Source organism: Protopterus annectens, chromosome 14.part0 (genome assembly GCF_019279795.1).
Source record: "Protopterus annectens isolate FY-2018-M chromosome 14.part0, PAN1.0, whole genome shotgun sequence".
NCBI lineage: Eukaryota > Metazoa > Chordata > Ceratodontiformes > Protopteridae > Protopterus > Protopterus annectens.
In genome coordinates, this window is record NC_056748.1 from 603,488,870 (window position 1) to 603,512,504 (window position 23,635).

Consider the following 23,635-nt stretch of genomic DNA (forward strand, 5'->3'; position numbering starts at 1 on the left):
GCAGTTTTGCTACAGCTTGCTTAACGTTGCCCGTCGGTTAGCTTGTTGGAGCGGTGCGCAGCTCTGTGCAGACGGGGTGCGCTGGCTTACGCCTCATTTGGCTGTCAGCATGCATAGTATTCTCAGCTCAGCTAGGGGCACACAGTTTCAGCGTGTGAAACCACTGCTCACCTACGGGCAGATGCACTCACCTTGTTAAACTGTAGCTCAGCTATAGGCACATCTGGCATTTTTTTATTGTTTTGTTACCTCACATTTCTTCAAAATAAATGGACTAGTTCATTACATTTTAAATAAAATGTGATTTTATATGTGTACATGTTTGTCAGGGACTTGTTTCGTGCTTATTTTGCTAAAAATAAAAGTTGGTGTTGTGGGGGCTCGAACCATGAATGCCTGCTCTTCAGCTGACATCTCTACCGCTACGCTATTGCTTCTTGGCTTACTTTGCATATTTAGTTCTTATATGCTTTCCCACTGACTGCTAACTGTAGCTGCGCTACGGGCATGCCCGCGCAAACGAGCGCACTCACGGTTAAACATCTTTACAATTTAAAAAAAATATATCACATGTTCATTTATATATTTTCTGTTCATAGTCTGTGGGGGCATGTGTTGTGTTGTGTTTATTCACATTTCCGTGGACTCTGTCGTGGGTGTTTACTTTGGGCACTTTTACTCTTCTGGGGGCGTGTCCACTTGCAGGGCTCGGCCTACGGACACGGCCCCTACTTTATTACATGGACCGTGTTAGACTTAGGTGTGATTCAGCATGCTCTCATGAATATGCAGAGCATGCTGACATCACTCCGTTTAACTGCAGCCTCCGTGTAAGAGTTATAACTCTTACACGGAGGCTTCGTGAATCCTGCCCTGTATCTTGAATTTTATGTGCTGCAGCATTTACACTGTCTGACTGTCTGAAGACTGTAAGCAAGAATTACTGACAGAAGCTGACTCATTCTGTGAATTATGAGACAGTGTGTTTGTTGCAGTGTGCTGCTGTGATTTAACCCCTTTGTATCTGGAAAGATGTAACATTTCTGAACTAATAACTTTTAAATTTAAATGAACAATTTGTGGAACACAGTTTTTTAGACTGCTTTATCCAATGTTTTACTTTAAACCAAGCATTTGCTGGCATCTTAATTGTAGAAATATTGTTTGACATGTTTATACAAAAGGTATGCAAGTGATTTTTACTGATGTATTTAAACTTTTCTGAGATTTTTTAGCTAAAAAGTGCATATAAACTCTTACATAACTTTATGACTCTGGAAGAATGTGTTCTGTCATCTACAGCTTTTTAAACTTGTTTTTTTGGCTTCTTGGCTGTGTGACATCACACTGGAAATTTGAAAGTTTGTGGAGATGATGAAGTACATTGCTTTTAACTGGATAATTACTTTTTTATGTTCTGAAGGAACACTGTTGAAGGTTGCAGATTTTCTGAAATAGTGCTGGTCTGTTGATGTTCTTTTAGATTTTTCCTAAAGTAGTATTTAAACACTGGTGCTCTGCAATATAATAGCTGCAATTACTGTATGTAGAGGTACACCATCTGCTCTGGCTGTTTTCTATATGAAGTTTACATCTGGAATATTAGTGGTGTCTTATTAACTGTAGTGTTGTTGGCAGTGGACTTATTCTGTATGTAGTTCACAGTTTCCCACATGGAAAAACACTGGTGTGCTGCTGAAAAGTCTGTTATGAAACACTTCTGCTGTAGTTACTGACAGACTGGAAAAAAGTGTCAGAGACTGCTTTTACTTCACCCTGAAGTCCAGTGTGTAAAATGCATGTAGTCTGACTGCCGATAAGGTTGCTATGGGGTTTTGGGACTTAGTTTAACTGTTATTTTCCCCATTGATGGTAGGCACAACATTGAAAGAATTGATAAGACTGTACTATACTGGAATTAACTTGAAATGGCTGAAATGAGATTGGAATGAAATCTTTATTTGTTAATTACCCATACTTGTGCTGAACAGGTGCCAGTCTCTCCTTTATAGGTCAAGTATTTTTATACTTTCACAATAAAGTGTGGAAACACTGTAGTTCAGTTAATAATGCTTTATTGGATGTTAACAATATCCAAATACTGTCTTCAATAACAGTGCTGATAAACAATAACAGTCTGTAGAAAATGTGGAATGCTGGATAACAATAACAGTGCTGATAAATATATTCAAAGCTTCTGCACATATATTCTGATTCTCCTGAATAATATCAACTGAAACACTACAAACACACACACACACACACACACACACACACACATATATATATATATATATATATATATATATATATATATATAAAGTAATAGGACTGTGGGAAGCCTAGCTATTCATGTTGCCCTCATCACCAAACTATATATGAGTTAGCAGAAAGATTTACTCAAACATTAAAGAAGGTTATCAAGGCACAAATATAAATCTTTGCAGCTCATGTCACAAAACTTCAATATACATTCATCAATGTAATGGCAGCAAAATTTGAGATGAAGAACATATCTGATGAATCCAGGTATCAATGCTCTGTGCATAACAATCCACATGTAATAATAATAGTCGGATTAAAATGTGTTGGAACATGACTACAGAAATGATAAGTGGTACTTAGCACCATGGTGCTGAGGGATAGAACCCTGATTATGACTTAAGCACTCTAAGGTCAACTAGCATCTTAGAAGTTGGAAGAGTGTAACAGGGAGGGGATTAATGTGAAGCTTTTTGCTTCACCTATCATGGAGGAGAGTTGGGTGTTTCTATAAAGCAGCCAAGTTCCTTCTGGTGACCATTAAGCATTTCCCAGCTGCTATGCAGATTACCATTTCATCATCAAGTGGGGGGGGGGGTCAGCAGGAGTACTACTCAGCACAGTGATGGATTGACATCACACATAAAGTCTGGATATCAAGGAAACTAGAAGCCCTAACTTGGGCAAAGTCCATGTCATGTACACCATCAAAATCTGATGCCCAACTAACTACTCCAACTGCAGATGAATGTACCAGAGGCCCAGAAGGTCCCAGCAGAATAACAGCAAGCAGAAGCTAACTATTCAGATGTGTCAGTTACAGCTATGGCTCTTACCTATATGCAGCAACAGAGATAATATTCTGAGTTCACTAAATGTGATTTGACCATGGATCTAGCTTGTAAAACAGAAGGGAAAGTACCCAAAACGATAATGACTTAGAGCTTACCTAAAAAAACTGAATGATCAGACCAGATGTATTAATTAAAGCATCACAGACTGCTGCATTCAATAATCTTTGATATACTACTTCAATGAAGTTGGCTATGAAAACAGCATCTGTATGGAGTGATGATCATTATTTGCTTTCCCTCATTCTGTTATCCCCAGGACTTCTTCATTATTCCAAAAACATTAATGTAATGTATGAAAGGTCTGCTACACATTGCTACAAACTATAAACCTGTTGTGTTAACATACCTGATCTGTGTCTACTTGCACCGGCATGGCTTGGGCCCCCACTGGATGTACCTGTAGTTGTTCAGTGTTAGGGAGATATCAATATGGCAATAAACAGCAGTGCCATGATATGAGGCTGAGGAAATAGCAGGTAGTGGTCACAATAACACAGTATGAAGACAGTCGCTACCCTTCCCTGGTATTATGCAGAAGTAGATGGACCTGTGAACATTAATGCAGACAGCATTACACATGTTGTTTGTTCTGTTCTGTCTGTACTGCAGTTGTATGAGTATGTCATTTTACTTACATTGATCAGCATTACCCTGTGTGGATCTGTCTGCATGGTTCAATTCTGCTGCTGTAAATCCAAAACGACTATACATGAATATGCATGCAACAGCAATATGTGATGAATTACTCTATAGTCATCCATGTCATGCAAAGTAAGACATATATGTTTGGCCTAGCAATTCTGCTTCTATCCCACCCCCAGGTATGTGTCACTGTCCACTTGCCATATGCAGGGAGACAAGAAATATTCTCATCTCATCGGGGGTTAGTGGTTGGCCACCGGTGGCATCCCCTCCATCTCTCATACTGTAGCAACGTGTTGGCTACACAGAGGATCATGTCAGAGCAGCATCAGCAACAGGCCTTATATAATCTATTGTGACCTCCAACCACATAAATCATGTTGGTGATGTCAAATCACCCTTCATTCTTCCATACTGTATTCCCTGCCCATCCAAGGAGACTCTGTTCATGGTATCACAGACCATCTACTGTAATTTCATTTCCCTGTGGGGAGAAATTGCCACCCCTAGGTCTGTTTGCCATCTGAAAGACAATGATATGCACAGGTTCATATTTGTGTGGGGGACCAGTTATGCAAATGATTATGAGGGCATCTTATATCACCATAAACAGTATGCACTCATATGTAATGCAAAGGTCTAGGAAACACTTACTGTGACATACAGTAATGTGACACATAAAAACTTACAACAGTACCTTCATACATAACAGCTACAATATCAACATAACTTGGGATATCTGTAGAGGCTGTATATGGGAAATTATTACATGTCCTTAATGCAGATGGTAACACCTGTATGCCTACAGGTAAATCAAAGAGCACTTCAGTGAGTTATAAGCATTTGTCTTAATGCATACGTTTTCCATAAAAATAAATCAAAACAGATACATTTGAGAATGAGAAATGTTAACACAGGTAATATTCCTCAAACCAGAAATGCTAACAGGTGACAGCTTACCTTTTCAGCTACCAACAACTCAGGTATAACTGAAAGTAAGAGCACCTAATGTGCATTCATCTTTAAGTACCATTTGTGCAATACATAATTAATGAGGTTCATTGAAATTCCATGTTTTGGAATCCCATTTGCACATGTCCACATAAGTCCTTGAAATTTGGTGCATTAACTAATAGCCCGGTACAATGGGAATGTCATCCGCACAGGTACCCAGTACGTATTGATACACAGTACCATGTGTAGCAAGTTCCTATTATCTTCCAGTGATCTGATAACATGACATAAATGTCATTATTATATATTGACTTTGATACATTTACAGATCAGACCATTGCTACCTGTGAACTGAGTGGGACCTCTTTATATTTTCCATTGGAGTATCGACATTATCTAGATGGCTACTTCCAGGACACTTCAATATGTCTGGGCACCCAATTGGACCAAGGAGGAGACTACCCAGATACTAACCATTTATGCTGGATTGGAGCATTGGATGCAAAGGAACTTTGTGATGATTGACATCTGGAACCGGATTGCGAGGGAGCATCAAAAGTGTACAGGGATCTACCAGAATGGAATTTAGAATCACTACCACTGTGATGACCTGCTCTGGAGGGATGCAGAAGATCTTTGTCGGAGGGTCACCAAGGTGAGGAGACAGCCACTGAATGCCTATAGTAAGTTTCACAAGCCTATGTATACTAGAGCATTCCCTACAGAATTTAGAGAAATATAGCTGTGTCCTAAACATATCAGATACATGGCTTTTAAAACCATCAATTAGTTGCACTGACAGCTCATTTGGCTAATTAAGAAGACATGATGACTGCTCTCCATATAAGTATAGGTTCTAGTCCCATGCTGTTAATGTATCAACCAATGTTTATAATATACATAATACCGAACATTGTATCTGTACATGTAGACATAATTTCAAACATCCACTATAGTCGTATATCACCGATGCCTATATTGTTTAGGCCACTGATGACTATGCATTTTGTAATTATCTATTAGACTATGAAAGTATCGCCTACTGTAGTTGTACATGTTTGAATAGTAACTCATAAATAACTTCTTTACCTCATTCATCTTAATAAAGTGAACATTCTTACTATAGTCCCATTTGTTTAAGCCAAGAGGAATGCCTCCCCAACTGATTACACATTTTCAGTTGTGTTGATAGCTGTTATTTCTTTAAATTATAATGGCCAATAAGTGTTGGAAGTTTTCATATTCATCCATTATCAGCAGGAATATGAATAAACACACTCAGTACCTGTTCGTTAAGAAAAATTTATGCTTCCTGTTAGCTTGGTCTGTAAAGAAGCCAGCCAGCATGCCTATATTTTGGCTTGCTGTGGGTTCAACTCCAGATAGGGGAAACATATCATTATATTGTTAATTTTGTTTATTTCACACATTGTCAAATATTCTTCTCTGCATAGCTACTTATTGATATTAACATTTATTTTATGCATGGCTATGAATATATCAGTTATTTGTTGAATTCTTATAAATACATTAGTAATCTGTAATGCTGTTAACAGCATCTCATTAAGTGCAGGGTTATGTGCAAAGCTTGTAACAGACTATGTGTCCGACAGTTTTGTGCAATATGGTAAGTGCTATAGAGTGTTGTTTTGTCATTCATCCTTCCCACATCTTAGTGCTTGAGGGAGTCAAATGGTCGAACTTACAGTTAAAATGCAGATCAGGGGGACACAGTGATGTATGCATTTGATTTGCAATGTATACTTTGCCAAGAAATATCTATAAATGTAGTCCTACCACATAACTTACTGTGTCCCTAAATCAGAGCACCATTCACGTCTCTGTTAGCATAAGCTACGTAATACATGATACAGTCTCACTGTCTGAGGGATGATGGTTTTTCATTGCTGTTATTGGTTGTGATCACAATGCTGACATGAATTAATTCTTGCAAATTATTTACCTACATGCAGAGCACATGTTGCTTTTTTGAAATCCTAAGCCATGTTCCATATTAGTAGTCCATCCCTGCACATTAATAACCCCAAGTCTTTTCACAGCATTTCCAACACCCAGTCTCAGGCAAGCTACATTAGTTAGGCAGTTAGGTGTCAAGGTTAGAGTGTAGACATGCATTACAGTTGTGAGTTTGAATCTCATATCCTCTAAACTGTGTTCAAAGATGTAAAGGTTGGTGTTTATAACATTGCAACATATATATGATGAATCTCTGATGCTCTTCAAAAACAATTTTTTTAGAACCTGATGATCTGAGCCATGTATATCCCTGTTATTGGAGGACTACATCATTCATAGTTGCTCTTTTCTTTTTTTAAGGTGACGAGGACAGGACCTGAAATCATGCCCTGTGCATCTAGCGGATGTACTGGCTTGAGGACCAGGGAGAGGGAGAGAGGTATGTTGCTTAAGTTTTCTGTTTCATTAAATAAAATGCATATGATCCTTGTTACAGGCCAATGCTTTTTACATTACCATGTATATTGCTTAGAATGCCAGAATACTCATCATGCATCAGTAAGGTAAGTGCAATAATCACACTCTACCTGTGCTTACAAGTCTAATTGAAATATCAATATGTTGAAATATCATTCAGCAGCAAGCCATGTTTTCTGAAGATTGTTTTAGAAATGTAGGCCACAACCTGAATGCCAGTTGGGTTTATGCATCTCTCACACATAGGTTGAGGTGGATGTTTTGTATAAAAGTCTGTACTGCATTTTATAATGAATGTGTACAGTTCAACATCATTATTGCATCTGCCTACATCTTGGTTGCTTTTGTTGCAGCATACTTTTATCCTGTGTTTGTGGATACTTGTGCAGATGTCTTTGCAACATTTCATAATCAGAAAGCATCATTATGATGTTTGCATCTTGCATACTATTGATTGCTAATAATTGTAGGTAGGTCATGCATACAACTGTAGCTATATACTGCTGTTTATACAACATATACTAGACGCTCATGTTAGAGGCTGTGACCGTGTTTATGACTTAACATTTTAACTATTTGTTACTGTTGTATTCCTTATTATTTGTGTGGGGAAAGCCAATTACCATGCTGCCTGGCCCAGATGTTTGTCATATGGCTTGCCTAGTTTCTACAATATTATCATCTTACTTTGTTTTTGCTTTAACAGTGTCACTTGGTGGCTGTTCATATGACTGATTACATGTAGAAACTACAATTTACATTCACACACAGACATAACTGCTCAGGGAACACATGCATGGGAAAAAGAATGGAAATAATGACATACTGTCAGACACGCAGCTAAACAGCTTAGGTGGACAACATTATTAAATAGTGCAGATCCTAATAATAATGTTATCTTGCCATATACAAGCTTTTATTTTGTCATATTTCAGTTATGTTAATGTGGTGTTAAACAGTGTTGAATGTTGATCCCATTCAAATCTCAGGATATTTGTTTATCCTGATTTTATTGATTATATACATTTATATCCTGATTATCCTGTTTATATTATCCTGATATTTGATATCAGGATAATATGTGCTTGCTTTACTTATGCTTGCCATGCTTCATGTTGGCCAATTAAAAATTGCTCAGGTGATGTCATGATTTCCACTGGTAAACAGTGTTATGCATGCCATTGCATGGCCTTGACTGAACTGCTTATACTGGATAAGGATACATTCTCCCTGACATGTTCTGTTATTGGACATATCCATAACTATGATTTTCATAGGAATGTGCTGCATGATAGGCATTCGCTTTTCATTATTATGGTTTTGACTACTAACATATATTGCAAATGGTGGTATACTGGACTGTGGTCGTAACATATTTTATTATTTCATGAGGACTATCCTCTGCATGTTAATTATGTAACAGTGGATATATTATTCAGACAGGTAGCATCAGGTGTGTGTATGTAATTTCTGTCCTGTGTTGTAATTCATCTTGACAAAACATGGGACCTGTGGATGATAGCCAGTCAGATATAGATGATGAGCGCATGCCAGATCACTGCCGGAGTCCTCAGAAGATAATGACAAAGAAGCTGGACCCACACCTGTATAAGCCATCATGCCTGATACACCCCAGAGGAGATGACACCAGGAACAACAGACAGATGATTATCGTGAGGAGATCCAGGAGGTTGTGACCACTGTGTTTTGAACATAGATGAGGATTTTTTCCAGGACATGGCACAGGCTATGCTTGACTCATCCAGAGAGAGAGCTCAGGAGATCATTTGCAAGGCTCATCCCCATCAGGTTGGTCCATTGGGTCCATAAGTATTGTGTGTGCACTAAAATTGTGTTATGCTCCCAACATGCCAATTGCCATATAATTGACTGATCCTACAGCACTTGTGTAGGCGTACCATGTAGCTGCCATGCTTATGTGTCATATGTGCAAACATACAAAGAAGATATCACTGCATACCATTTATGTTTCAATGTGTGCAAGACACACATTAACACATTACACTTTCTTCCCACATACAGCTGCCCATGCATTGTGGCAGATCATATGCAGCTAAATGCTGCAACAATTACTCTATAAACATATTTTACTGAGGGGAAACAGACAGATGTCCACAGTCCAGCACTACAACTGTGGTATGGTAAAGATTTGTGTATTGCCATATCATGCATGTGCAACAGAACAATGTCATTTCCTATGTGTTTAGGATGACAGTTGTCATGTTGTCCCACTGGCATGATGTATTCTTTTTTTTTTTTTTTTTTCAAATAAGAATTTTTATTTGTTTATTTATTTTTAAAGAAACAACATGGAATTACAGTAATAAAGAACATTTAAGCTTGAGAGTACAAGAATATCCATTGCTCTCCCACAGTTATATAAAGCAAACGGTTGAGTTTCCACATTTGGAAGTATAACAGAGGTAGCATAATATTATTGTCTGATTGTATGACATATGAAGCACAGACATAGCTTAAGTCCTAATTTATCTAACACTAACTAAACTCACTGTATATCCACAACTATGACCTCCCTATCTTATAGCTATACTTATACTAACTATATACTTTATGTACATACTGATGCCACCTTAAAATGGCCTTTTAAACTGCACTCTCGGGACCTCTCCTGCTGAAGTTGATTTGTTTATTTTGGTAATTTTGTTTTTTTTACAGCCCTATTTAGTTAATGTTACAGCTTTCCTTTAACACTGGAATGTATTATGGTTTACACTAGGATATCGAGTAGTATTTTCCAATATTTCTGATAGTAAGATAGTTTCTTTTGACTTTTTGTGATCAACTTGTTTGCTAATACGTATTTCATAGCGATACATTTGTATTCATCACATGAGATTTTAGTTCTGTCTAGCCAGTTTTGGGCTATATATGATTTCAACATGGCACATAGTGTCATTATGATGTGTTTATTTAGATATGTGAAATTCTCAGGGAATATATGTAAAATTGCAATTTCCCATGAGAGAGTGGTTTTTGTGTACCTTTTTTTTCCAATTTAGTTCTTAGAGAACACCATAATTTGTACACATTTTTACAGCTCCAAAATATATATATAGGATGTCCACTACACTATTTGGACATAGGGGGCAGAATGGGGAATGGGTAAAATTAATTTGATGTAGAAAGAATGGTGTATGGTAGGCATTATTATTAATCATAATTTGGGTGTATATTAATTTTTTGAAAGGGGTTAGTTTCATGGAAAGTTCTATTGTAGTAATTTTTTGTTCAAAGGTAATCTTTTTATTTTCATCCCAATATTTTGAGTATGAGAGTAAAACTTGATATTTTATTTTTGTTATTAATCTATAGGTATTTGAAAGCATTTTTGTTCTTAGAGGTAACGTTCAGAATTTGTTGGTATAAATGCATTTCTTGTTTGCTAGTTTTAACATTTGCTGCTATTGTGTTAACTAAATATATTATTTCAGACAAAATAATGAATCACTCGGAAAGTGCCAGTGGTAAAAAAAAATATGTATAAATAGCAAAAAAAAAAAAAAAAAAAAGAAATACCACAAAGGCACAATACAGCAGAGTGTTAAAATACTTTAATAAAACAAATAATAAAATGATGGTTTCACACTTGATGTGCTTCTTCAGACCCAGAACAACTTTGCTAGAAGCGTTTTTAATTTAACAAAATTTATTTGGCATGGAGGTACTGATAGCATTAAAATGAAACAGTATTTTTGGGAGAAAATTCATTTTAATAATTGCTGTTTTAGAAAGAGAGGACAATTTAAGATTTTTCCATCTATTTATATCTTCTGTAATAATTGTCCATGTTTTATACAGGTTATTTTTATTTGAATCAGAATGGGAATGTGCAAAAATGATACCCAAGTATTTAAGATAGTAGTTAACTTTGATTTTTGTTTCAGGATGGCATGATGTATTCTTGTGGTCATGTGTTGGCAATGTTGATGCCATGTGGGGTCATATACAAGTATGGCATACCTATGGACAGTCCTCCTTTTCTGACTCCATCAAATGCCAATTTAAAATTAATGTATACACTGTGGTAGGAGAATTAATTCAATAACAGTATGTTGTGCAGTGTTTGCTCTATGTTACATTTCCACATCCATTCCTGATTCACAAAAGTTCACACCTTCTGGCAACATTGTACAGAGCAACTGATGATTGCACTTCACTGCATACAGTTCAATTCATGCTGAAACACCATTATGCCTTTGACATGTGAACATTCACTGACTTATTGCTGATGTGCTGTAATGATACTCACAGAATGTCCTCTGCTCAGTAATGAGCAGGGTGTTTAACATATACCCGCAGTTGTTTATTCAACACTGGCATGACAGGATAAGTGCATGTGATTGAAATTTGTAGCTTACCAATGCTTGTTGAAGCTAGATGATTGCACATTACTATTTGTGTATGATTTATACATGTCCATTTTTGTGAACATCACCAATGCAGTCTGTCTATGTGACATACATTCACCATTTGCTTAAATGTATTTAGGGATGGCTTCAACAACACCCTGTGTGCTGTACACATGCATTTGCAATGCAAATATAATTTCTGTCCTGTGTTTTGATTCATCTTGACAGAGCATGTGACCTGTATTGACAAAGATGATGCCATTTGGGGACATATACAGGTATGTCAATTTAGCTTGTTGTCCTGCTTTATCATTGTCTTCCTTGTTGTGGGCCCAGATTGTTCATCTCACATCTACCTTTACAGTTACATAATATATTTTGCAGATGTGTGCCTGTGTTGCAATTATTGACCATTATCATGTATTATGTTGTTGACATGGTCAAAGTGTACCAAATGTATGTCCATTTTACAGATGCAGGACATCTGCACACAAGTCCCTGGCTACTGCTTGTAATACATCTTTTTTTCTCATTACACTTGTGCATTAACCAGTATATGCTGTTGAAATTTATGTGCACAACCATATATATATTTTTTTAAGCTGTAGTGTTAGATACGTGTAAATCTTTTTACACATCATTGGTGTGTGTAAATGTAGTGACATTACTTTTGTGTACAATTAATTTAGCCCTACACCTGTGTTGCCTTTGACATGACATATGTGTGTCAAATATATGCATTCCATTACACGTTTGAGATGTGTACAACTAGTCATGTATTTACCAACTGTTTTGCTACTTTGCTGCAGTACTGCTGTTTGGCACTGTGCTTAGTTGTTTCCTTTCACAAGCAGGGTCGAAGGTTCTGTTCTGTCCACTGCTAGACTTATCTCACATCCTTAGATCTGTATTTGCTCATCGGTGATGTTGCTTGGCTTACACTTGCACTGCTGACAGACTACTTGGCTGTGTTTATTTATCCAGCATGCACGTTGATCCTTATTTATTACCCTACAAAACAAATCTACCATTGGTCATATACATCCAGGTATGAATGTCATACAGTTTTCAACATGTAGTAATGTCATAGTGCATAGGAAGATATGTTTTTTCTGCATTTCACCATATCTGGCATGCATCCTCACCCTGTTTGACAAACTTCTATTGCTCATGTTGTGCAGTGTGTTATCTATGTAACTTAACTGTCCTTACTGTTTTTTTCCTACCTTTGTCATGTGTTGTGATATTTGTTCTATGGGTATACCTGGAGTGATGGCCTATCTTTACCTCTCTTTCTATTCTTAAAAAAATTAAAAGTAAAAAAATGAGGCCTACTCTGACCAAAAAAAAAAAAAATTGCCCAGGACCCTCTGAGTTTCCTGTTCCAACATACCTCTTTGTATGTCCCTCTTCTTTAACCATACCCCCCACAACGTCTTTTCTATCTCCCACTTTCCTTGGGTGTATGCATAACCTGTGTTCCCCAAACAACCATTGTTAGGTAATGTTAGCTGTGGTGATGTGGCCATGGCTGCTCTTCGCCTTTACTAATTTTTTTATTAGAAAATGTACAGATTCCAACAGAATCTGTAAGTGACAGATGCAAAGAAGTTATGTACTCATCATAACATTCCATCTGTGTTGTTCGTTTTCATTCTTCCTCAGCTGATGGGTTTGGATCCGATCCCTTAGATCCGACTTGGCCGTTGCTAAAGCTCGTGGCAACCAAGAACTCTCAAGCATATCTCTTATCCACATTGCACCAACCCCAATTACCTCAGACCTTGTTTGCTGACTTTAGTAGAAAAAGTATATTCGTATTTAAAAATGGAGAAGGCTATATCTGGTACTAAATATAAAGGACAGAAATGTCCTGTAACCACTCATTCTTCCAGAAAATTTCAAGGATGGGGTGTTGGTGGGAGAAGAGTTGAGAAAGTATGAAAATGGACAACACAGATGGAATGTTATGGTGAACACATAACTTCTTTATCTGATGTCAACTTCCATTCTATCCCCAACTGATGGGACAGAGTGCCCAGCTACCTAAAATCCAGGGTGTACTCAAGGAAGGATATTCCTAAGTACCCTTGAGTCAAATGGAGACCAGATCCAATTTGTAAGGTGCAACAAATGTATGGGGAGTAGCTCAGGTTGCTCCTGTGCATATATCTTCCATGGACATTTCTGGAATGAAACGCTGTAGCCGTGGATTTAGTTGAATGGGTTTGTAATGGTTTTGGTAGAGTAATGTCCAATTTGTTATAAACAAATTAAATACAGATGGTTAGCCACCAGGATAAAGTGATTTTGTCAACTGGGTTTCCCAATTTTACTTCTGCGAATAAAACGATCAACTAGTCAGATTTTCTGGTCTTTGGTTCTGTGTAGGTAGAAATGTAATTGTGAATATCCAATAAATGTAATATGTATTCACCCTTGTTAGCAATCTTAGGAAAGAATACTGGCAACTCATTGGATTGATATTAGATTCTGACACCACCATAGGATGAAAGGAATCTTTAGTCCATAATGTAACTCTATCCCTGTGAAAAATCAAGTATGGTGGTTTAGAGGACAAGGCTTGAATCTCAGAAATTCATCTGGCAGAGGTAATAGCCACCAGAAAAATTGTCTTCCAGAAAAAATATTTAAGGTCACATGTAGCTGCTGGTTCAAATGGAGATTTAGTAAGAGCCTGCAGTACCAGATTCAGGTCCCATGGAGGAGTGGGATTTCTAAAAAGGAGGCTTAGAAGAAGAGTGCCTTTCAAGAAGGCTTTGCTTAATTTGTGAGGGGCAACTGAGGGCCCGTCAGAACTAATGTGAACATTTGCTATGCCCACTAACTAAACTTTAATGATTGATGAACAAGCTCTTTCTTTAAAAATATGTGACACAAATTCTAGAATGCTAAGTATGGGGGCTGAAAATGGTTCATTATTATTTAGGTGAGCTCAGTGAACAAACTTTTTCCATTTGCTGGACTAGAACTTTCTGGTGGAAGGCTTATTGGAAGATAAAAGTATTTGATGAACAGGTTAACAGAGCATAGATTGTCTGGATATTAATGGAACTGGAGAAGCCAGGCAGTTAGCCTGAGGTCAGTTATGTTTGGATGAATCATGTCTATTGTGTGAGACAGGAGGTCTGGACTTGGCTCAAGAATCCAAGGTTGGTAAAGCAAGTGAGGCCAAAGGAAGGGGAACTAAATTTTTCAAAGCCAGTAAGGTGCAATGAGGATGACTCTTCTCTTCAACATGGCAGTTTTCTGAAGGAATTTTGGAATTAGCAGTATGGGTGGAAAGGCATAGAGTAGATCAGGGATTCAATTGTGAAGTAGAGCATCCCCTCAGTGATTCTCCCAAGAGGTATTAGGGAAGAGTAGCTGCTGAATTTGTTGTTTAATGGGGAGGCAAAAAGATCACAGCAAGGCTGGCCTCACTGACAGAAAATTATTTCCATGGCATTCTTTCTGGGGGACTATTCATGAGGTAGAAGGATGCACCTGCTCAGTTTGTCTGCTATCACATTGGATTTCCCTGGAATATGCATTGGTATGAGAAAGTGGTTGGACGAGATTGCTCATTGCCACACTCTTAGCTTTTTCATACAAAAGGTAAGATCTGGTCCCTCTTTGCTTGCTGATGTACCAAACTACTGACATATTGTCAGTTTGAATTGCAATAGTCCCCAAAGGGAGAGCATTCTGGAAGGTCTGCAATGCTAAAGGTATTGCTCTCATCTCCAAGACGTTGTGCAAGTTGATTCTTTGGGGCACCAAGTGCCTTGGACTGTTCTCACCAGAAAATCCCCCATCCCCCTAGTTGGGAAGCATCCATGGTTATTATGGCCTTGGGCTGAGGGAAAATAAATGGATGGCCTTGTAGAACCTGATCTGATTGAATCTACTACCTGAGATCTATCTTGAATGCAAGAGTAAGTCGTACCTGATACGACATGGGTTGGGAAAGTGTCGACCACTGTGTGGCTAGCATTCACTGAAGAATTCTCATGTAAAATCTGGCTAAAGGTATGAATCTTTTTGCTGCTGCCATGGAAACCAGAACTGGAAGGACCAGGTTGTCTGAAATTTTGGTGCTGTAGTTTATCTTTCTGACCTGTGATCATATGGTCTGAATTCTTGAGGTTGGTACTGAAGCTACGGTTGACTTTGTGTTGCGTATTGCTCCTATAAATTCTAGATTGTTAGTTGGTTTTACTTGAGACTTTTTGTAGTTTATGGTTATCCCCAGAAGAGAGTAAGTCTGGAGAATCTGATCTCTTGCTCTTATCTTATCAGTTGATGTCTGGTCAGAGCAGACATGAGTCCGTCGTTTATATATGGAAACACCTGGGATCCTTGCAGTTTCAATTGAGCTGCTACTACTGCCATGCACTTGGTAAACACCCTGGGAGCTGTGGTGAGTCCAAAGGGAGGAACTCTGAACTGGTAATGACTGGCTCCCAGCCAGAAGCGTAAGTACCTTCTGGATCATCTGTTCATCTTTATATGATAGTATGCATCCTGAAGGTCTATTGAGTACATCCAGTCGTTCTTGCCCAGAAATGGGAGAATGAACTGAAATTTGACCATCTGAAACTTGGTTCATTGAACTGACTTGTTTAAACTGGTGAAATCTAAAATTGATCTCCAGTCCCCTGTTTTCTTTGGCACTAAAAAGAACCTTGAGTAAGTTCCAGATTCTATCTGGTCTGGTGGGACCTCTTGGTTGACTTTTTCCAGCAATGTTTGAATTTGAATTTCTGCTTGTTCCCTCTGACTGGGTGGAACAGCAAGCATATTTCTTGAGTTTGGAGGTGGAAGGGAAAAGGGAATTATGTAACCTCTGGAAATAATCCTCTGCACCTAAGTATCATTTAAATCTAGCCTGGCTCTCGGGTGCATGCATAAATGTCCCATGACTGCTTCCAGAGGGCAGCAATTGGGCTTCCTTTCAGGAGCACTGGTAGGGTCTGTCAAAGGAGGATTTTCTGGACCTCTGGTTTTGCAGGCCATTGCTGCCACATGTGCATCATTGTCTATCAGTGTTCCCTCCTCTGCCTCTGGGGGAACCTCCTCCATGTGTCTTGGAACTCTCACTGTTTGGAGGTCTGAGACTTCTTGAACCACCTTTTTCAACTGCCCTGTTGATTCCTGGAAAAGGATCTTTGAGGGGGCTGAAAAACATACACCCACGGCAGACAGGGTATTTCCATCATTTCCACACTTGGATAGTGTGCCCTTCACCTTAGGGCCAAACAAAGATGTGCTGTCAAAGGGAGCACTGATGAACAAGGATTTGAAGGTATCCACAAAATCACACAAGTGCATCCAGGCATGCCTGCTAATGGAAATGCCTGAACCTGCTGCCCTTGAGTTCCATCTACTATATGCAAAACCAACCAGCCGCCACTGCAATCATGGCATCAATGGGCAACCCTTTTCCCCAAAATTGCTTGTCCATGGGTAGTGCCACAATCTTATCTGGGCTCTGAGGTATAGGTTCAATGGTGTCAGGTTCCTTCCACACCTGCTGAGATCAACTCAATGAGCTCATCGGTGGGCAGAGTCATACAGGGGGTAGATGGGCCAGTATCAAAGTTCTCCAGGAATAGGGATTTCTCAGACAAAGGGTTGTTGGGCATTCAGCCACCTCTCTGTTTAAGGATTTCAAGGATGTCTCCAAATGAGACATCTTCAAGAGGGGACCATGGGGACCCTTCACCTTCATCAAAATCCATATATTTTGTGATGGACTCCTCTGATGAGTCTAGATGCTTCCTCTTGCATGTCTTCTTTTTAGTTATCTCCTATGTGGGATGATCTGGAGAGGTATCAGAAGAAGAAATCAGTATTCCCTGTTGGGAAGCCTAGGGTCATGGTACTGTTGGTCCATATGGAAAGATTTGCTGAGGCTCTGAACGTTGAGACATCGGGGACATGCTTGATGGTTGGACTCAGAACTGAGCATCTGTTCTGACTTGGCCTAATACAAAAGCTCGAGAGCTTCCACTGGCTTGAGGCTAACCCCCTAGCCCCATGATGCTTAGGGTAGATTACCCAGATCTTGTTTGCAAGTGAAAGCACTACTATCATCTATATATAAACACAGCTAGTCTAGCTGAAAGAGAGGAAAAAAAACAGCGACCCCAAAAACCAACATATCTATATACGTATGTACACACACACATATATGAAAATCCACCCAATCCTCCAGGAGTGAAGGAGGGTGGAACACAAGAATAAAGGCGAGATGGACAACAAAAACATGGAACATTATGGTGAGTACATAACTTCTTAATGATGTTATGTTGTCATATGTCACCTTAATTCTTGCTGGTTGGGACAGCGTCCCTAGCACCTTCATCCTTGGAAGGCTTAGGAGAACAGACTCTTCAGTACAGTAGATCCAAAGGAAGACCTGTTCTGGGAGGCCACATCTACTTTGTAATGAGAAATAAAGGTATGAGGTCTCACCTATGTGGCAGCTGCACAGAGTCCATAGGAAGTTTAGCTTGAAAGGCAGAGGATGTTGCAACCGCTCTTGTGGAATGGCCTTTCAGTTTGCCTGGTAATTGCCTATTAATGCTGTATGAGAAGGAAATGTAGTCTGTGAGCCATTTTGACAGAGTCTGAAAAGGAAACAAAAATCTGGTCTGACTTTCCGAAATCTTTAGTCCTGTGCAAACAGAAGCGTAGTTGCCTGTGTATATCTAGTTGATGTAATTTATATTCTGCCTTGTTGCTATAGTTGGAGAAAAACACTGGCAACTGAATAGAGTGATTTAAATTGTTTTTTGAACAAACTTTTGGTAAGAAAGAATGATTTGTTCTTAAAGAGACTGTCTTTGTGGAAGACTATATAAGGAGGGTGTGCAGAAAGGTCTTGAAGTTCAGACACTCGTCTAGCGCAGGTAATGGCTACCAAGAAAAGAGTTTTCCATGACAAAAACTTTATATCACATGATGATGCAGGTTCAAATGGTGGCAAGATTAAGGTAGTTAGAACAAAATAATTTAGGTCCCAAGCAGCTGGAGGTTCTCTGATTGGGGGTCTTAGCAGGAAGGTACCATTCAAAAAGGCCTTGCATAGCTTGTGGGACATGATAGACATTCCCATCTTCCCAATATGGAAATTAGATATGGCTGTTAGTTGTACCCTGATGGTAGCTGCTGCTGCACCTTCGTCAAAAAATTTGGAGAGAAATTCTAGAACTGCTGTAAAGGGGTCTATATATTGTGCTTAATGGCCCAGTATGAAAATATTTTCCATTTACTGAAATACAGTATTCTCATAGAAGGTTTGTGGGAAGAGATCAAGATATGTTTAACTGCAGGGGAAAAATCGAAACACCTGGCTATTTGTGGAATTGGAGCAGCCATGCTGTCAACTTGAGGGTCTGGATGGATGGAACATTCCCGCTGAGTGGGTCAAAAGGTCTGGAACTGGGTCCAGAATCCACAATTCCTTCAGGACAGGAGATGGGCCCAGAGAAAGGGGAACCAAATTTGATGAGGCCAGTAAGGAGCAATGAGTATCATAGTGCTGTTCAATGTGCTGGCTTTCTGAAGTATTTTGGGTATTAAGGGGAAGGGTGGAAAGGCATAAAGCAGTCCCAAGGGCCAGTCGTGTACGAGTGCATTCTTTGGTGACTTCCCCAGTGGGGGAATGAGGGCAATGCAGCTGCTGCATTTAGCATTCCTAGATGTGGTGAAAAGGTCACAGCAAGGCTGGCCCCATTTTAGGAAGATCTCTTCCACAACTTCTTGTTTCAGGGACCACTCGTGAGGCAACAGATTCACTCTGCTGAGTTTATCTGCTATCACATTGGATTTTCCCAGGATGTGCATTGCTATCAGAAAATGTTGAGAAGACAGAGCCCATTGCCATACCCGTTGTGTCTCTCGGCATAGGGGACACGATTTGGTTCCTCCCTGTTTATGTACCACACTACTGACATATCTGTTTGAATTACAATAGTTCTTATCAGGAGTCCTGGAATGCCTGCACTGCATACAGCACCGCTCTCATCTCTAGGACATTGATATGCAAGTGGTTCTCGTGTTCTTGCCATAAGCCTTGAACAGTCTTTCCCAGCTAATGCCCCCCCCCCACCCTATCTGGGAAGCATCCATGGTCAGTACAGCAGTCGGTTGCAGGAATACAAATGGGTGGCACAAGAACTGGTTAATTTGAAGCAACCAGAGAAGATCATTCTTGCATGAATCTGTGAAAATTATTTGATGCAACAGTGGTAGATCTTACGTGGACCATTGGGCAAAGAGTAACCATTGGAGGACCCTCATGTGCAGATGTGCTAGAGGTACTAGAAGAATTGCTGCTGCCATGGTACCCAGAACTTGTAACAGACCTGGCATGAACCTTTCTTCTTGATGTCAAGCTCCTGATTTGACGGTGCAGGGACTGAATTCTCTTGGGGGTAAGTTTTGCCACCATTTCTTTTGAATCCAACTCTGTGCCTAAGAAAGTAATATGTTGTGAAGGCAACAAGGCAGATTTTTTAAAATTTATTGTAATGCCTTGCCTGGAACAAAGAAGTATGGTTTCATCCCTTGCTTGTAGTAGTAGATGCTTGGTGGTGGTAGTCAGGAGCCAGTCATCTAGTATGGAAACACAGGGAATCCTAGACGTCTCAAGTGAACTGTAACCACTGCCATGCATTTGGTGAACACTCTAGGGGCTGTAGTGAGACCAAAGGGCAGGGCTCAAAATTGGTAATGACTGGCTCCCAGCTGAAAGCCTGTCTCCTGGATCGCCTGTCCATTTTTATATGGTAGTACACATCCTGGAGATCTACTGAGCACATCCAATTGTCTTTCCCGAGAAAAAAGAAAATAGACTGCAGTGTCACCAACCAAAACTTTGATTTTTTTTTTTACAGACCTGTTCAGTCTGCTGAGATCCAATATGGGTCTCCAGTCCCCTGTCTTTTTTGGCACTAAAAAGATTCTTGAGTAAGTTCTGGATCCAATCTGGTCTGTGGGGACCTTTTGGATGACTCTTTTTTCTAGCAACTTGTGTACCTCTGATGTTGCATAGTCCCTCTGACCAGATGGAATATCTGGAATGGACTGATTTATGGGAGGGGGGTGGAAAAGGGTATATAATAACCTCTGGATATGATTGTCTGTACCCATTTGTCTTGAGTGATTTCTAGCGAGGCGTTTGGGTACACTGACAAGCATCCCTGGACTGCCTCCAGAGATGAACTGGCGGGCCTCCTTTCAGGAGCACTTGAAGGGCTTAGCAGAGAATGTATCTGTCACCCTGATTTTGCAGACCCCTCTGCCATGAGGTCAGCGTCTTCCATTGTTACTTCCCCCCCTCTGCCCCTGGGGGAAGTTTCACCACGTGTGTCAGAAAAAACTTTTTGGGATTTGCATAACCACATCTTTCCACCTTTCTGACCTTTAGGATAAGGTCTAGTGGGGATGGAAAAACAGACTCCTACAACAGACAAGGTTTTTCTTCCTGTTCACACCTGGTCAAAGTTTCTTTCACTTTTGGTCCTTAAAGGGACGAGCCATCAAAGGGAGTATTGGTGAAGGAAGCCAATGGAAGCTCTCAAGCTTTTGTATTAGGTCGAGTCGGAACTGATGCCTGATTCTGAGCCCAACCAGCAAGAATTAAGGTGAGACAGGACAATATAACATCCACGTCTTTCACTGAAAAGTGGCAAATGAGATCAGGGGTAATCAGGGTTGGTGCATTTTGGTTAAGGGAGATGCTCAAAAGTTCTTGGTTGCCATGAGCTTTAGCAATGGCTGAGTTAAATATGAGGGAACGGATCCAAACCCATCAGTTGAGGATAGAATGAAATTGACATCAGATCACATTTTAATACCAACAGACTTAGCGATATTCCATAGTTGTCCTCAAGCTTTCTGGAGAGATGGTTAAAAAAATATATATATATACAGCTATCAGGATGCTTGAATTGAGATTCTTTTCATAACATTGTTAATGTACATCACATATTGACAGTGATTTTGCATTAGTTATTATTACTTGCAAGTGATACACAGTGCACCGTTACTACTGAGATACTCCATTGTGTGCAGAGATATTCAGAGTTCCCTGTGACATATTTACATATTACATTGTTACTTGCAACTTTTTTGCTGATATTGGCGTAATGCACCAGATTCAGTGAACATTACGGAATCCAGCCTATTGTTTTTGCAAGGTGTCCAAGTCCATTACACTACCTGCTAATTACTTATACGAACTCAGAGATCTCACAATATCAGGGATGCATATTCTCTACCTCTGAGAATTGGTTTTACAATTTCACACAACTGTTAATCACCTACTTATTCAGCCAAACTGTGTATGCTAAACAGATGTCGACAAAGTAGATTCTATCCTATTTGGTTCCCCCATACACATTAATAGATAAAATGGAAATTGTCAAAACAGACTAATGGTAACATATTTCTGGGTATGCTTTAAGGTTATTCCTCAGAATATGCAAATTTTAGCACTGTTTCTGCAGAAGGTAAGCCCCTCTACACCCTATATTTTATTCCAACCCCAAAATTGATCAAAAGTGGAGTAAAGGGCAAATTCCACTTTTAAGATTTTGTGTTTTCATCAATTAAGTAACTGAATAAATGCCTTTATCTTTAAATTACCCAGAACTGTGCTGAACAGGTGACAGTATCTCCTTTATGTGCCAAATCTTCTGGCACCTTTCAGAATAAAAGTCTGCATACACTGTAGTTTGGTTAAGAATCTTTTATGTACATTGGATGTAGACTGCAACAATATCTGAATCAAATCTTACTATTTTCAATAACAGTGCTGATAAACTGAAATTGACTTATAATGTCCACAGCTACTGCACTGATTAAATTCAGAATTATTCTTTTCCTCCTAAATAACATAATTAATATTCTGGAAATCTGGATATCTGACCTGACTTCTGCACTCCCTCTCGAGTGTCTGCACCAAACTTCTGTGGACTGTACTGCAATGTCCATACTTACTTCTGTGTCTAAAGTCTCCTGCCTAATAATACCAAAACCCTGGATATTTCCTAGAAGTTCTACATGTCTCTAAGCTTGGTTCCCAAGCCTCATACAATTTAAATAAGACCCAGGATTCAATAACACCTACACGAAGTGTACATCATTCTGAGTGAACAGACAACACAGACATAGCTCACACCTTCTTCCTACTATTCTTGCAGCTTTAAATATTGACAGGCTTCATAAAGGTTACCACAAAGTGTAGACTAGAAAGCACAAAACATGTGATAAGAATGTTATTGAATACATATCGTGTACACTTAGTGTAGGCTTTATTAAATCTGGCCCAAGATCTATTTGTATTTAATGTACTGTACATTTTATTCTTATCAGAATTCTTGAATGGAGGTTATTCATTTGTACTGAAACATTCCTTTCTATTGAAAATACATATTCAAATATAAAATAAAGACATAGGCCTCCTTTAATATAGCTGCATTTCTAGGCCTATGCAAAGAGAAGACTGTATTTATGTTTAATAAACATTTAAGCAAAACTTAATCTTACAGGGCTATGACCATCAACTTTCTTGAAGGCTAGTGGGTTGTAAATAACCAAACCTTTGAATTCATAGATGGCAACTAATAAAGAGAGGCGGTCATGAGTGAGTCTGAAATAATCCCAGTGTCACTGAAATTTGGCAGTTACTGTTGCTCTCCCAAGGTAATTGGTATGCCACTGGAAAAGGCAGGTAACAGTTATGGTTCCAGTCATTGTTTGAAAAGCAGGCAACTAAAATTAGTGAGACAGTAATCGGTTTCACTTCTTTCTTTGTAAGTGAAATCTTGTACATATGCAAGGGCGTTACAGAAAATAATTCTTAAAGTGCTCAAGGCTGGAAAGTACAGTTTTGTACCTACCATGAATGTAGATGTCCGATAGATATGCAACTGCAGTCATAACATATGGGTTGTCCTGCCTCAGGCAGCCCTCGGTCGGCCGAATTCCAAAGTCTGGGTCCGGCGTCGGCTGGTGTCGCCTCCTCTCCGACATCACAACGGCTGGAGTATAAAGGCATCGGCC